We start from the raw sequence: 15,739 nt of genomic DNA, 5'->3' as shown, positions 1-15,739 counted from the left end.
CTCAGCAAGCCTACTCTATAGGTTTATGTGGAATCCTAGCAAGTTACACATGGGGACAACAAAGAGAGTTCTAAGATATGTGCAAGGAACACTTGATTATGGCATCAAGCATGAAATGGGGAAGTCCATTGTCCTAATTGGATTTTGTGATAGTGACTGGGGTGGCAATAAAGATGATAACAAAAGCACATCATGCTATGCTTTCACTTTTGGTTCAGGAGGTTTTTCATGGGCCTCTGTGAAGCAACAAAATGTTGCGCTGTTCACGGCCGAAACAGAGTACATAAGTGCATCAGAAGCAACGACTCAAGCTATTTGGCTAAGGTTTATACTCAAAGACTTTGGTGAATTACAGATTGAAGCCACACCGCTTCTGTGTGACAACACCTCTGCAATTGCCATGACCAAAAACCTAGTATTTCATCAGAGAATAAAGCACATCAAAAGAAGATATCATTTCATCAGAAAGGCATTGCAGGACAACACAATCAAGCTAATCTGTTGCAGCACAAAAGATTAGATCGTAGATATCTTCACAAAAGCATTATCGAATGAGAGATTCAATTACCTGAAGGGATTGCTCGGAATGACTCCTAGAAGCAGTTTAAAGGGGAGTGTTGGAAGCTAAACAACTTCTGAAGTTGAAGGATCGAAGGCAGCAAGGAGCTCTTGATGATGGTTGTTGTCTGCATCGAAGAAGAAAGAAGAAATGAAGGGTTTTAGCCCTAACGGCTAGTTTTTTAGTTGAAATGTATGTGTGAGTGTGTGAGTGACAAGTGTACACTCCAGGTTAGATCACTTAAAACCAAATGAAGGGCTAAGATTAAATATGGAGTAGTAAGGCTGAAATGGTTGTTAAGCCTCTTGTCAATCACTCTTTAAACAAGAATGGGTTATGGCAATGCACTATACCCTACAAACTTTCACCTACTTAATGAAATTATTGATGCTGCTCCTTGCACAGCCTTGAAACCGTCAATCACTTCTCCAAGTCCTCTCCATTCTCTGCTATTTTAACTCTAAGAAACTGATCCAAACTATCAACCAAAACATCTAAACACACAAACTTTATTAGAGAGAGAAACAACCAGAGCAACAGAGATAATGACCATCCTCGCCTTTGAGACCATGGACATCCCCGACGGTGTCAAGATCAAGGTCCATGCCAAGATCATCGAGGTCCTCATAGGAAGTTCATCCACAACTTCAAGAACTCGACTTGGACTTTCAGCTCGTTACCAACAAAAAGACTGAAAAACGAAAGCTGAAAGTCGCCTAGTTCGGCTCTGGCAAAACCATCCCCACAATCCACACCACTCTCTCCCGTATCGGAAATCTCATCACCTACATCACCAAGGGGTATCGCTATAAGATGCGTTTTGTGTATGCTTATTTTTCCATCAATGCCTCCATCACTAATTTTTTGGGTGAAAAGAAGGTGATAGAGGTAGATATGCTCGATGGTGTTTCTATCACCCAATCTGAAAAAGGTCAAGGATGAGCCCATCTTGGATGGAAATGATATTGAGCTTGTTTCTCGGTCTTGTGCCCTGATCAACCAGAAATGCCATCTTGGATATCAGGAAGTTTCTTGATGGTATCTATGTGACCAAGAGGGGAACCATGGTTACAGTGGAATGAAGGGTGTTTGTTTTTGTGTATTTTCTTAATGTAGTTTAATTTCTTCATTGAATTGGCTAGTTATTATTTTTGTTGGAGAGTTCATGTGGAAGAAAATATATCAAGGGGCAGATGTGGGTTGCGGGTTCTATTGAATGTTAAGTGTGGTGTTGTGTTTGGTAAGAAATTAGAGAGAAAAATATTAAATATCTGTCATGGTTAAGATATTTGATTCATTTCATAGAGGAATAATGGGGAAATTGATGGACTTAAGTACTTGAGGGAAAGCTACCCTTTTGTCATCGCTGAGCTACTATGTTACGTTACAAGTATTGGTGAGCATTCTTTTGTTACTTCTGGGTACGGGGAAGCATTGATGGGAATGGAAGGCAGGTTAAGGCAAGGTTGTGTTGATTTGGAAAATAAGCCATTATAATGCTAAAATAAAAATGAGAGTTTGGTTCGTTTAATTTTTGTTTGTTTGTTTGTAATATCTCGTTTTCTCGAGGATTTGTTTTGTGATGTAGTTTATAAACCTCTGATAATAGCTGGCCATTATATGTCTGCATTTGGGGTGTTGTGCTGTGAGTTCGTGAATGAAAATAATAGATTTGTAAATGAAAATCTATGTGTTGTATCTGGAGATGCCTTGGAATTGTGTTTTTATTTCGTTCATAACAAAAATAGTTAATGTTTAGTTTAAGAAATAGCGATAGTACAGTAGTACTCGTGTTCAGTTATAGAAATAATCAATGTACAATTCTAGAAATAGTTAGTGTTCAGTTTTAGAAATAGTACACGTGTTCAGTTTTAGAAATAATACCCGTGTTTTAGTTTCATAAATAGTACCCGTGTTTTAGTTTCATAAATAGTACCGTATTCAGTTTCATAAATAGTACCCGTCAGTTTCATAAATAGTACTCGTGTTCAGTTTCATAAATAATATCCATCAATTTCATAAATAGTATCTGAGTTCGATTTCAGAACTAGTACCTGTGTTCAGTTTTATAAATAGTATCGTTTTCAGTTTCATAAATAGTTTAATACCCATTATCAGTTTCATAAATAGTCAATTTAAGAAATAGTGTGAGATCCAATATTTTAAAAAGAGAATTGTATTAGCACTCCAAACTTTATATATTAGAAAGAAAAATAGACTTTTGAAGAGTGCATAATGAAATTTTTGGAGTGCTAATAACAAAATACATACTATTTCTGAAACTACAGCAAAATAACTCAAACTATTTCTGGAACTACAGCAAAATAACTGACAATATTCCTGAAACTGAACAAAAATAACTCACACTATTTATGGAATGAAACAAAATAAACATTATTTTTAAAACTGCAACAAAATAACCAACACTATTTCTGAAATTGAACCCTAATAACCCACATTATTTTTGGAACTACAACAAAATTGCACACTATTTCTAAAAACTGAACCAAAATAACTCACACTATTTTTGAAAGGTAACAAATAAACACTATTTCTAAAACTACAGTAAAATAGTCAGTGTTCAGTTTTAGAAATAATCAGTGCTCAGTTGTAGAAATAATCAATGTTCAATTCTAGAAATACTTAGGGTTCATTCTAAAAATAGTCAGTGTTTAGTTCTAGAAATAGTGGTAGTGTTAGTACTCAGTTCTAGAAATAGTCAGTGTTCACTTCTAAATATAGTGGTAGTGTTCAGTTCGAAGATTTTAGATTTTGGAGACTTTTCATTTGTTTATAATTGCTAATTTTGTTTACTTGTGGAAATATTTGAGCTATTTGATTTTTTTTTATTACTTGTGGAATCGTAAAGTATCACATTTCTAGTATGATACCAATGCATTTTTTGTTGATTTGTTTTCAGGTTGTTGCTGGGACATTACAAAGCGACTTGTAAAGCTATAATCTTGCTGATATAAAAGATAATTGATGGGTATTGTTATGTAATTTTAATTTAATGTGTAATTTTTGTTTTAGTACAAGCAATATTTTGTACTAATTACTTATTCTTTTTAGTACAAGCAATCTCCTATACTAATTTATTCTAAGGGGATAAAAAGTTTAAACCTGCAACGTCATAAGTTGACAATATAGCTTTAACTACCAAGACAATCCACTACTTACTTGAGTTACCTAATTTTTTTTTAACATGTAGATTATTTTTCTGTTTGGGAAGAGCTTTGTTCTTTCTGGTATATATGTATGGAATGGAAATGTAAGTTTCTTGTTTATTAAATTGAATTTGAAAAGTAATATTTTTAGTTTGTGGGAATTGTTCAGAAGAAAAGTAGAAGTGGGGATGGGGAACGCCATAGAGGAAAAATGAAAAAGGAAAACTAATGAAAATATCTTGAAAACTTTGAGTTATAACGATAATGACACAATAAAGGGTAAAGTGAATAGTACTATTATTGACTTTTTAGTGAAAAAATGTGGTTTTTCGTTAAAGTGAATAGTACCCCGGGCTTTTCGTTAAAACTCCAAATGAAAATGGGGATGGTTCTTAAATTAATCATGTCAGGATATGAACTTTAATTTTGGGGTTGGGGTGTGGGGTTGCAACGGCTTGTTGCAAGAAAAAAATATTGAAATTTTTTTGTTTAATTTGACTTTTTTTCCTGCTCGATGGCAATTTTTTAAATAATGTGAAGTTGGGTTAACAAATTTGGGTTAACCTCTGTTAAGGGTAAAACTGGAAGAAAGATTTGATGTTGCATGTTGGGCTTTATTTCAGCCCATGGAATTTAATTTTTTTGGGCCTATTATATATTACTTTTGTCATTTTCATTAAATCTTAAGTCCTTTTCATTAAATAAAAATGGTGGATGGTTTTTTGTTAAGAAAAAGTTGGCCCAATCTCTTTCATTAAAACTCCCATTAATTTTTTGATAGATTCATCATCATGCATGTGTTTTTTGTTGGACTTCATCAATCTCTTTACTTATGTCAAAAATATAAAAATAACAAATACATTAGTTGTTCATTTTTTATCTAAATATTTGGATAAGGTTGATGAAGAAAAATTCTATATAAACAAAAGTGTGTATTTTTTTAATTTTATTTTATTTGAACAAATGATATTATCTATATTAAGGGGGGGAGAGTGTGCTTAGCTGGACAATGAGCTATCAATAATGTGGTTCAAATTCGCATTTGGTGAGAATCAAACCTACTAAGACCTTTCACTTACAAGTGAAGATGAATACTATTAGTGACACGCCCTGATCCCGATATTTCCCGAATACCAGGATAGGCACGTGTTGGCTGACACCCGAGGGTGACGAAAGCCATTTATTGAAAACAGGAGAACTAAAATATGAATAAGATAAGTGAAATTTAAATATAATTAATGTGCAAATGAGGAACGTGTTTAGAGCACACATCTAATCTAGAACAATAAAAGAATTAATAAAAAGGTTGAATGAACAAATGAGTGGGTCCTACACCGAGAGGACTTGAAGAAGCCGATGTGGAAATGCCTTGATGCCGGGATTGTACGCCTCGATTCTAAGTCTTGAGGGGGCGCAAAACAAACATGAGTGGACCAAGTTGATATATATATATAATACTGAAACAGTTATCAACATACTAACCTCCAAAGTTTAATGAAAACTCAATAGCAAAATATGTAATAGGTTTTCCGAAAACCCTAGCATGCCATAAAACCTTTGCAAAACATATCTCGTATATAGTGTGCTAACTAGTGGTATCAATATCAATTCAATCAGAATCCTTCATTTGCCAAACAGGCCATTTAGAACACTTCCTTCATTTGCTAAACAGGCCCAACCTACGCCTGACCAAAGCTAATATAAATATCATTGCCAAATAGGTAGAACAGTGACCACTAGATACGCACAAAAACATTGAATATATTCTTTCCAAACATAGGCTCATATATCTCAAAAATATCTTCATAGTATAAAGTCATCCATCATCTATACTATAAAGAAGTGTATACAAACATGTTCTAAATAGTATATCATCATCCATCAGATATCCTACAAAGAACATGGGTTCGATAGATAATATGATATTCCAAAATATTCTAAGTAAGCATAATATCTCATAAAACGTAATCATTAAATCATGCTTTTCATGTATTCATTTCTACTATTAAAACATACATTTTAGAAGGAGTCTACTCGCATATACTCTGTTGTAGATGAGCCATACGAAATAGGAATAACGAAATCGCCGCTAGTAATTGCACCTAAGCACATAAAGGGTACAATTAATAAAACTATACTCAAACGATTTAATTTGGGAAAATGGACTTCAAAAACAGGTCCAGGACGTCGAAATTAGCCTAGGAGGGATTCCAGATGAAACCTAAAAAGTCAACTAAAAGTCAATAGTCAACGGTCAACGTTGACCAGTCAAAGTCAACGATCAACGGTCAGCATTGATCTCGTCAAAGTCAACGTGTCCAGGTCAGTCAAAGTTAACAGTCAGGTCAACTCGAGTTAAACTGGGTTGGGCCTAAAGGGTTTGGGCCTTGGGGTTAACTGGGTTTAGGGTTTTGGGCTTAAGGCCCGAAGGGTTTAGGGTTTAGGATGAACGGGCCGAAGGCCCTGGGCTGCACAAATAAGGGCTTGGGCTTGAATGCCCACCCCAAAGGCTTTTGGGCTTTTAAAATAAATAAATAAAATTAAGGGAGATTTTGGAACCTTGTTGAAACCTTGTTAGTTTTTAATTTTTGATCGAGGTCCCTGAAATTAATGTGATAATTTATTTCTATGTACGTTACTATTTTTCTAAAATTAAAAATTAGAAATTTTAGTTGTTTATATAAATGAGATTTTAAATAAAAAACCATAATTTGTGGGATTAAAAATATTAAAATATAAATATACAATTGTGTGTGTGTGTATAAACATTGGTACATTCATCAAAATTAACCAAAAAATTTATTGTATCAAAACATGGGTACATTCTTCAAAATCACAAAAAAAAAAAAAAAAAAAAAAAAAGATATCAGGCTTAATAACATTAGTAAATTTTTTTGATTAAACTTGACATGGGTACATTTTAAAATCAAAGAAAAAAGAATGTACCCATATAAGTTTAAAAATGGATTAGAAAAAAAATGGTACACTTTACATATAACAAATTGGTATATTTAAGAATGAGTACATTTTAAGATTAAAAAGTTTTACATGAATGGGTACATATAATTAGTATGGGTGCATTTAGCAAAATAAAAAGTACAAATAAAAAAAATATGGGTACAAATACAAATAAACTTTAAAAAAATATGGGCACAAAAAGAAATTAATATATGGGTACAAATTAAAATTGAAAAAAAAATTGGTCCAAATTAAAAATGGGTACAAATTAAAACTAAAAATATATGATAAAAATTTAGTCATAAATATAACATTTTTAATATATTTAGAAATAAAAAAATATTTTATTATTGAAATAATGAATGATTTATTAATACCAAGGACCTTGATCACAAATTGAAAATGAATAGGATTTTAATCAATGAAGTAGTAAAAAGAAGGATGAGAATCTAATTTCTCCTAAAATTAAAACTAAACAGGTTGGGTTGTTGGGTTTAACAACTAACGGGCCTAAGGCCCTAGTCCTATACAAGACCCAAAGGGCCTTGGTTTGACGGACTTGGATTGTCTGCCCTCCCATTTCGGTGCCCTCCCCGTGCCCTCCTGTTTTGTGTGGTCACGGTTAAGCCACGTCAATATTTTATATTATTTTTTTATAAAAATAATAAAACAAAAAGAAATAGTAATATAAAATGTTGACGTGGTTTAACCGTGACCACAAAAACAGGAGGGCACGGGTAGGGCACCACAATTAGAGGGCAGACAATCCAAGTCCTGGTTTGACTGGGTTGGGACTAGCCAGCTCAATAGTCTAGTCTCGATGGGAAACGAATGTCGGAGCTTTCCCAGCTCCGGTCGATGGCGACACTCCACCCTAGGCAACACAAAGGGTACCAAAAGGAAGCTAGAGACGAGAGGAGGAGTTTTCTCACCTTCGATTCACTGTGGGATGGCCGGAGGTGGCCAAATCTTGCTCGAAAGGTTGCGGGTGCACCGGGGGTTTTTCCTGGGCTTCTGAGCTTCGCCGAGTTCCACCAAGAGGGAATGGAGGTCCTCGAGGGTGGTGATGGTGCTACACCATTGCCAGGGTATCCCTTGGGTGTGTGTGGGTGTGGATCGGGAAAAAGGAGTGAGAGGGAGAGTAAGGGAGAGTGAGAGTTGAGGGTTGAAAGAGTGAGAGATCCGAGAGAAAGATCGGGTAAAGATAGAAAGAGAGAGAGAGATAGTGATGAGTTAGGGTGGTGCCATGTGGCAAACGGAGAGAGAAGGAGAATCTAAAAGGGAGGGTCCGGATTGGTTAAAGGCTAAGGGGACCAAATTGTAAAAAAGTGTAAACCTTTAGGGGGAATGTAAAATTCACAATGAATTTGGGGAGAGGTTTTACAATTAGACTGTAGTATTCGGTGGCTTGTATTTTTGTAATTAGAGGACTAGTTACAGCCTACACTACTTATTTGAGTTGGGTTTTCAGCAGTGGAATATCAATAGTCTTGGGGAATATTAGAACAATAAAATGGAAGTTGACAGGTATAATAGACAGTCTTTACTTTTTAATTGTTTTTAATAATTGCATATTTATATGAAAGTTTGAAATTGTTGGGTTTATAATTAAAAAATAAAAATGCTTATGCAATTCGAATAATGAACTCGCCCGCTATACGTACTTTTTTAATGGTAATTGCTTTGTTTTCTTGAAATAATTGTTTGTTAAAGATGGTGGAATTTTCTGGTGCAGATTAAACTCGCCCACTTCATTTACACTGATTTTGGAAATTTTGAGTCATGATTTACAGTTTGCTCAGGTTTGTTCTTTGCTCCTTTACTTTCGTGTTTGTATTTTTATTTTTTTGTTATGGCTCCAGAATTTTTTTTCACGAAATTGATTATTTGATTGGTGGTGTTTTGGTATTAAGGGACGAACAGATTCGTGTTGTGGATCAGGAGCTCTATATTCCGTATTGAACATAGATGTATATAGATTTTGATATGGAGGTTATATCTATATGAACAACGTAATCCTCAAAGTTTGCTATGTATATATATATATTGATAGGAAAGGAAACAATATATTAAAGAGAAAAGCCCATAGGACAACCCGTTTGAGTACAATCAAATAGAAAGATTGGACGAGCAACCATCAAAATAGTTCTATCCCAAACATGGAAATCATTTACCGAGAAATCAACACTCAGTGAGAGCATCCGTCAGAAAATGGGCCTATCTGAAGACATGCATCCAACTAATGTCCTCAAAGAAGCCCGCCCATATTTTGTTCCTTATTGAACATAAGGATGTAAATAAATTTTAATATATTCCACACATTTAGCATAGTTTAAAACCCGTGGCATTGCGCGGGCTCATTTGCTAGTGCTTCCTAAAGAAGCACATAGCACCTGTTTCTACTAGAAAGCACTTCAAGTGTTTTTTTTTAACATATGAACAATTTTAATTTTTCTTTTTCTCTAACAAACTTGTCGAAAGCATTTTTGGTAATTTAAAAGTTTTTTTAGTTATTTAAAAACACTTTTGGATAAGCCTTACATAAATGCTTAAGCGATCTTAGGCCTCTCTACTTGTTGTCAATAGGTTTTGAGTTGGATCCTCACATTCTCGTAGTTAGACTTTTACATGCAACAATAATACTAATATTTAGCATAGGGAATGAAAGTATCATATTAGTCAGAAAATAACTAGATTGAGTGGCTTTGGTTGAAGGCTCACATTCTGGTAGTAGTAGTTTTACCACAATTATTTAGAAATGAGAAAAGAAAGCTTCATATTTGTGAGTCATCAATGGCTCTACTAGCGGCCTAAATTAGAGCTCTTGCCATGCATGTAGATATGGAATGTTTTATCATCAGAGTTGTAGGTTGCAAGTCATTTTCCTTTACTGTCTCGTGATACTTGAAATGAGTGTGGAAGTATTTCCGATTCATGAATTCTCATGTGTTAATGAATACGTAGTTATTGTAATTATTCTAGTGTCTGATTTTTTTTCCCTACAGGTCAAAATATGTGGCCCTCACATAAAAAGGTTAACTCAATTCTTGAAAAACATGGAATTAGATTGATTAAGGAAGAGCAAGTGATATCATTCACACTTAGTCTCTTTCGAATTCATAACTTTCTCGATTCACGATCTCCTTCCTTTCAAGTATAACATATCATTAATGATTGAAACTCGTTCTATAATGTACTCCTATAATGTTATTTAGTTTTCTTTTTCTATTTGTCCTTTCAAAGAAGGATTCAAAGGAAATAATTAATGGCGTACCAACTTTGATTGGCGTACTATAAAATCTATGACAATAGTCACGGGCTTCTGTTTTTGTTGGAAAAAAAAAAAAAAAAAAAAGTGGGCCAAATAATTTATATCGTTTTGGACCTGCAGGGTGTGAGTATGAGCCCTTTGCTTCCCTGAGATAGTGATGAACTAAAGTCTGAAAAGAACAGTCATTCCAACACATACATACATACATACATCCATACATACGATAACATAGATATGTATGATACACATAGCGTATTACATATAGATGGTTTTTACGTTGTTAAAAGTTTACATGCATCTGGGATCCAGCTGTCTATATCAACATTACAAAATACAAACATTACAATCGTTTTGTCTATATCACATTGTCACCCCATATGATCTTAATAACAAGATCCCAATTGGGCACTGCTATTTGAAGTAAACGCATGGTCTCTATGTGGTCCTTGGAGTCCTTCCCTCACCTTAATAATGTAAAATCCATTTTGTTGTAGGAATAACGGAATTGGTAATGCCCATGAACTAGTATTACATCACTAGAGTTTCCGCTCTTATAAATGTACCGTGTAAGTTTTTATCATAAGGTTTAGGGTAAATTAGGACAGGTATCAAAGGCATGATAACATGTTAAATAACCACTGAATGCTAAAATTTTGTATTGTCAAGAATTATTGGTCATTTTTTGCAGTAAAGGTGATAGCTATCAATGCAGGTCATGCCAAATCGGAGTTGATAATTCAATTAGAAAACACAGTTGTTATCTTTTTTGAACGGTAATGCTGATTTGAACTTTTTGACATTGGAAATGCTCTTAATGTCTTATAAATAAGTTGGGAGTAAAATTAATGAAGGTATACAAGAAAATAGTTGTCAATTTAATCCACGTGGACCCAAGAAAAATGTAGTACCAAAAACTAGTAGGCCTTGTATGGGATAGGGCATTAGAAGTACTCACCTAACACCTTTTACCACAAAGACCCAATAACTTAGAATTTCCAAAGTCCAATACCCTTTGAAACATTTGTTGATAGGGTGTGGTAAACTTTTAGCCTGTCAAAAGATACCCAAATCTTTGTCTGAGAAACCAGACATGCTTGCAGGTTGGCAGCCAAGTTTCACAGATATGGGACATGCCCTCCAAACCTCTAAAACTTCTCTTGTCCTTTTCTTCTGACTCTCTAAAGGGACTCTGGAGCCCCCAAAGGTTCCCGATTTTGACTTTGTAATAAATCTCACCTCCTGTGCACAAGAACAAGTTGGGACCATTGGTCTTTACCCTCACTAAACTCAAATGAAAGATGAGTTTCTACCATGCAGCGGTGTAAAAGTATATCTAGAGATCTTTGGGCATTGAATCTGAAGCTGTAAATTTTATCTTTCGATTGCTCTGATACATGTTATACATTCGCAGAGCTAGCATAGTATTTGCCCTCATTTAACTCAATTGAAAATGAGATTTTTCTACCATACGCCTTGATTTTTAGTTATTAGATCCTTAGTAGCACATCTATAATCATCCCGATGTATGTCATACACTATAAGATAATAAAATTTTCGATGAAAAGAGAATATTGATTATAAAAATCATGTGATGAAAGGGATAGCGTGCAGTAACATAAAAAAATTCTAGTTGCTGGAGAAACCTTTGTTTGCCGTTTCATGGATGAAAACAAGTTTGTGTACAATCAGTGAAACTATCTTTGCCTATTTTAAAGTAATTGTTTCATATTGATACCAAGTTACCAACTCATGTCTAATGTCTTTGTTAGAAATATATATATATATATATATATATATATCCGTTTTAGTGTTTTGTGTAACTTGTGCTTACATATATTTAAATGTACAGCTCAATTTTCATACTTAAATGCACATATAGGATTAAAAAAAATGGATCACAAATTAAGTTATTCTTGTTTTCTCTTTCGGCATGTGGTCTAATATCCTAGTAGATAGGATGTTGAGTTTCCACCCATGTGTCCGGGCAGTGGCGGAGCCAAAATCTTGCTTTACAGGAGGCCTTTCACAAATCTGAAACTTTTATTTTTAACGCCTAAGATATTGTGTAGGTTGATTGTATTTTTATTTATTTATCTCAAATTGCATCGACCATGTAGTCACTTAATCCGAATAATACTTAAGAGCAGAGCTTAAGAAAAGAGACAAACGATGGACTAGAAGTTCAAGCCAATAGTCCTTAGCTTAAAAGCAATCAGTGATAAATCCTGACTATTAGATTTAGAAACTGTGCTCGAAAACTCCAACCTAGATTAATCTCCACCACCCAAAGGGGAACTTGAAGTAATTAACAAGTAGAAGAAGGTACATCATTATACGTAGAATAAGAGAATCTCATATCCAAGGACTCCAAGATTGCAACTAAACGTACCATAAGTAAAATGAGTTTATGCTATATCTTATACATAGAAAAGAAAATAAAAAATTGCAGGATAGGCCTAGGACTTCGCTAGTCCCATAGTGTCTGGGGTTTAAAATTCCCCCTCTTCTAAATTATTGTAACAGTTTCAAATTCTCCCATCTCCTTATTAATAACAAATATTTTTAAAAAGTTATTCTTGTTTTTTACCAGTTATTTAAATTATGATTTAGTAATAAGTACTTGACCTGAATAGCCTTTGTCAACAATATGTAAGAATGCACTAGTTTTTATGGTTATATATGTACTTGTGGTCAAAAACCATTTTCAATATGTACATAGGGTTGGTAAATAAATCCTAGTACAGTAATCATTTTAATGGAAAATAAAAATTCAACCATGCATGGTCCATGAACCATGCATATCTAAATGTTTTTTATATGTCAAGAATGCTGCATGTCAATTTCTTCTCTCTCTCTCTCTCTCTCTCTCTCTCTCTATACACACACACACATATATATATATATATATATATATATAAATGTGTATATATATATATATATATATATAAATGTGAAGTATGTGAACGACACTTGGCGCAGCCATTTGGGGTCCATATGAAGAAGATTTGCATAATTACATAAAGGTCCCACTTAGAAGATTTTGGTGTGTAATGTTTCACCAACTTCCACTACTTATTGAATCATAGAACATGAAACTCATTAAATATAGTAACAAAGCAAGTGGCCATGAACAGCTTGGAAGCTCCTTCGCTTCAATTAGTACGTATATCCGAGCTAGCTAGCTCTGCTCATAAATTAAAGCCTTCCTCAATGAATTAACTTGGTAGAACCAACAACGTGTTAGGTATAGCATGAAAGCAAAGATGTACATTTGGATCATGTCTTCACATTTTCATGAATACTATTGTACAAAAGTCATCATGACTTTCTATTTTCCATTTTTTCCCATTTTAAATTACGGAAAATGATCTTCACACCGTTTTGCTTCTACCGCTCTCTCTTACTTGTTTCTATTTTTTAATTTACCATTGATTTATTCAATCATGTGGCCATAAACAAGAGAATGACTTTAAAAAAACAAAAAGGCTAAAAAATATTTTACGACCATTGAATTGGTTTGTGCTTTTGGCAACATTTGATGAGATTTTGGTGGTGTGGCCACTTTGAATAATGCAAGTGAAGACAAGGACATCGGATGCCGATATTTGCAGCATCAATATTAACTGTTTAACAGAAGAGAGAGATGTGAAGGAGGGTAGGACATTGGCACAATAATTTGTGTCACGCATTGGATGTGCTATATATATGCAGGCTGCTGCATGCTGCTGCTGGTTGACAGTGGTTTTTGGGGCCTCCATTTCTGATCTCAAGGGGCCATTTGGTCACGCTGAATCGATCAGCTTCCTCATCTCCTTTGGCATTTTGGGCAGTGAAAAACAAACCTTGTATATGTATGGATGTAGGTCACTGATTCTTGATCTTATCTCGTGAATGAATGTGTGAAACAAATTATATAACAAGTTTGCTCAATGTTATCGAAACCTAGTAATCTTTTGTGGTTATGATTACGTGTGTGTAATACTAGCTAGGGTTTTTCATGAATTATTGTTTGTCGAAAGGTTTAAGAAATAACATGTATATATAGTTAGCTGTGAATAATTAGGTTTGCATGAAATTGCACAGGTCGAGTTTTATTTTAAGATCTTGTAGTCTATAATATAAGGATTAGCTCAACTATCGTAAAAATATTTGACTATAAAGTTATTGTATAGTAACATTAATTCTTGCTAGGGTTACCAACTGTTGTGCCAATTTTAGAAAATTATTTCTTTACAACCAGCAAAAATGTCCCGCATCATTTGGCTTCACTTAAATGATGATTTAAGAGTTAGGGTTTTGATGAAAAAATATGGAAATTGAATCATTGGTGCATGTAAATTCAAGTATTACCCTTAGTCTAATGGCATTTTCATATATATACGTTTGAAGTTGAAATACTTATAAGAACTCTTGAAATATATACATTTTATATTTCTCTTTCTAAATAAGATAATTGCGTAAACTTATTTTTGGTGCTAATAACAATGAATTTTTTAATCAGAAACAATTGGATCTCATTTAGAAACATGTTATTTTATGTATACTATTCTTCTTTTATATTTAACGACACAACAAGTCATTACTCATGAGATTTAAACTCACAACTTCCTTCTAATAGCGAGCATGGAGACTAAATCTCTAGAAGAATATTAATTTGTCAATATCTAATATCTAAGTTACAAATGTCAATGTGACTATTGCATATAATCATTTTGAATAATGACTTCAAAATTAAGATAGTACTTCCATATTACCACCACTTTCAATTTGCGTATATCCATTTTCTTTCTTATATATTCCGCTTTTTCTGTCTCTATTATATATAAACATTCATCAGCAACTGTGCATGCATCACCCTTGTGATGTCTCGAGCAATAATAAAGATACAGGTTATGTGAATATTTTAGATTATAGTACTGTAGGGATCACAAATTCTTCTGGACTTATTAGTTCCTTGATTACATGAAGCCTCATTGAAATGTGGTTCTCCAATGTCAAAGTTCAACTCGATGGAGATATAATTGAGGGTTGAGGATCATACATACTTTTCTTTTTTTTTCTTTTTCTTTTTGGGGAGAGTATTTCAGTCAAAAGGGATCATTTAATTATGCAAGAGGTGAAGATGGCAGTGGCCATATAAAGCAGCACTTGCATGTTTTAATGGTACAGTGAGCCTATGGAAATGGAAATTGTTTCCATCTTCTACAAAGAATAAAGGCAGCCCCTGGCTGTGACATCGAGCTAGCTATGTGTGTCATGCATGTGTGTGTCGCAAAGACTGAGCCCCACAGTCCTCAATGGTCCTCTCCTTTCTTTGTCTTTTAAACTTTACAGCTGTGGGCAAGAAAAGGGAACGAAAGAAAGAATGAAAATTTACTCAAAGCCAGCCAAAGGAGATTTTCAGTTTGGTTCCAATCGAATTCATGTGACTTTGTTTGATGGAAACAACAATCAATAATGTTCTTAGGGTGATGTAGAACATATGGTGAAACTGGCTCGAAGAACAATTTGAAAAGCGCAAAATTGACAACAAAGTCCAAACATTGCAGATTAAGCATCAAGCGTCGATTTGGGGCTCATATATAATAATGTCGTTTTGAATATAATGACATCACTAATCAAACCCCTTTGCAGAGATCTATGAGGGTTTTAAGTCAAAATCCAGTGTTACTGTGCTCAAACGGAAATTTAAGTTTTGAGGATATTGTTGTATTGTCCTTCTAATTATGATTCATATGAAGTTTAGGGTTGAGATGATGTTATAGATGTTATCCTTCAAAGAGT

General features: G+C 34.0%; 1 pseudogene; it reads left to right on the top strand.

Annotated features, from left to right (window-relative positions):
* Nucleotides 1-1,104: 1,104 nt before the first annotated feature.
* On the top strand, nucleotides 1,105-1,758 carry LOC126624428 (60S ribosomal protein L9-like; annotated as a pseudogene).
* Nucleotides 1,759-15,739: the final 13,981 nt, after the last annotated feature.

Source organism: Malus sylvestris, chromosome 5 (assembly GCF_916048215.2).
Source record: "Malus sylvestris chromosome 5, drMalSylv7.2, whole genome shotgun sequence".
NCBI classification, from domain to species: Eukaryota; Viridiplantae; Streptophyta; class Magnoliopsida; order Rosales; family Rosaceae; genus Malus; species Malus sylvestris.
Note: the sequence above shows the minus strand (reverse complement) of the source record. Positions and strands in the feature narration are given on the sequence as shown.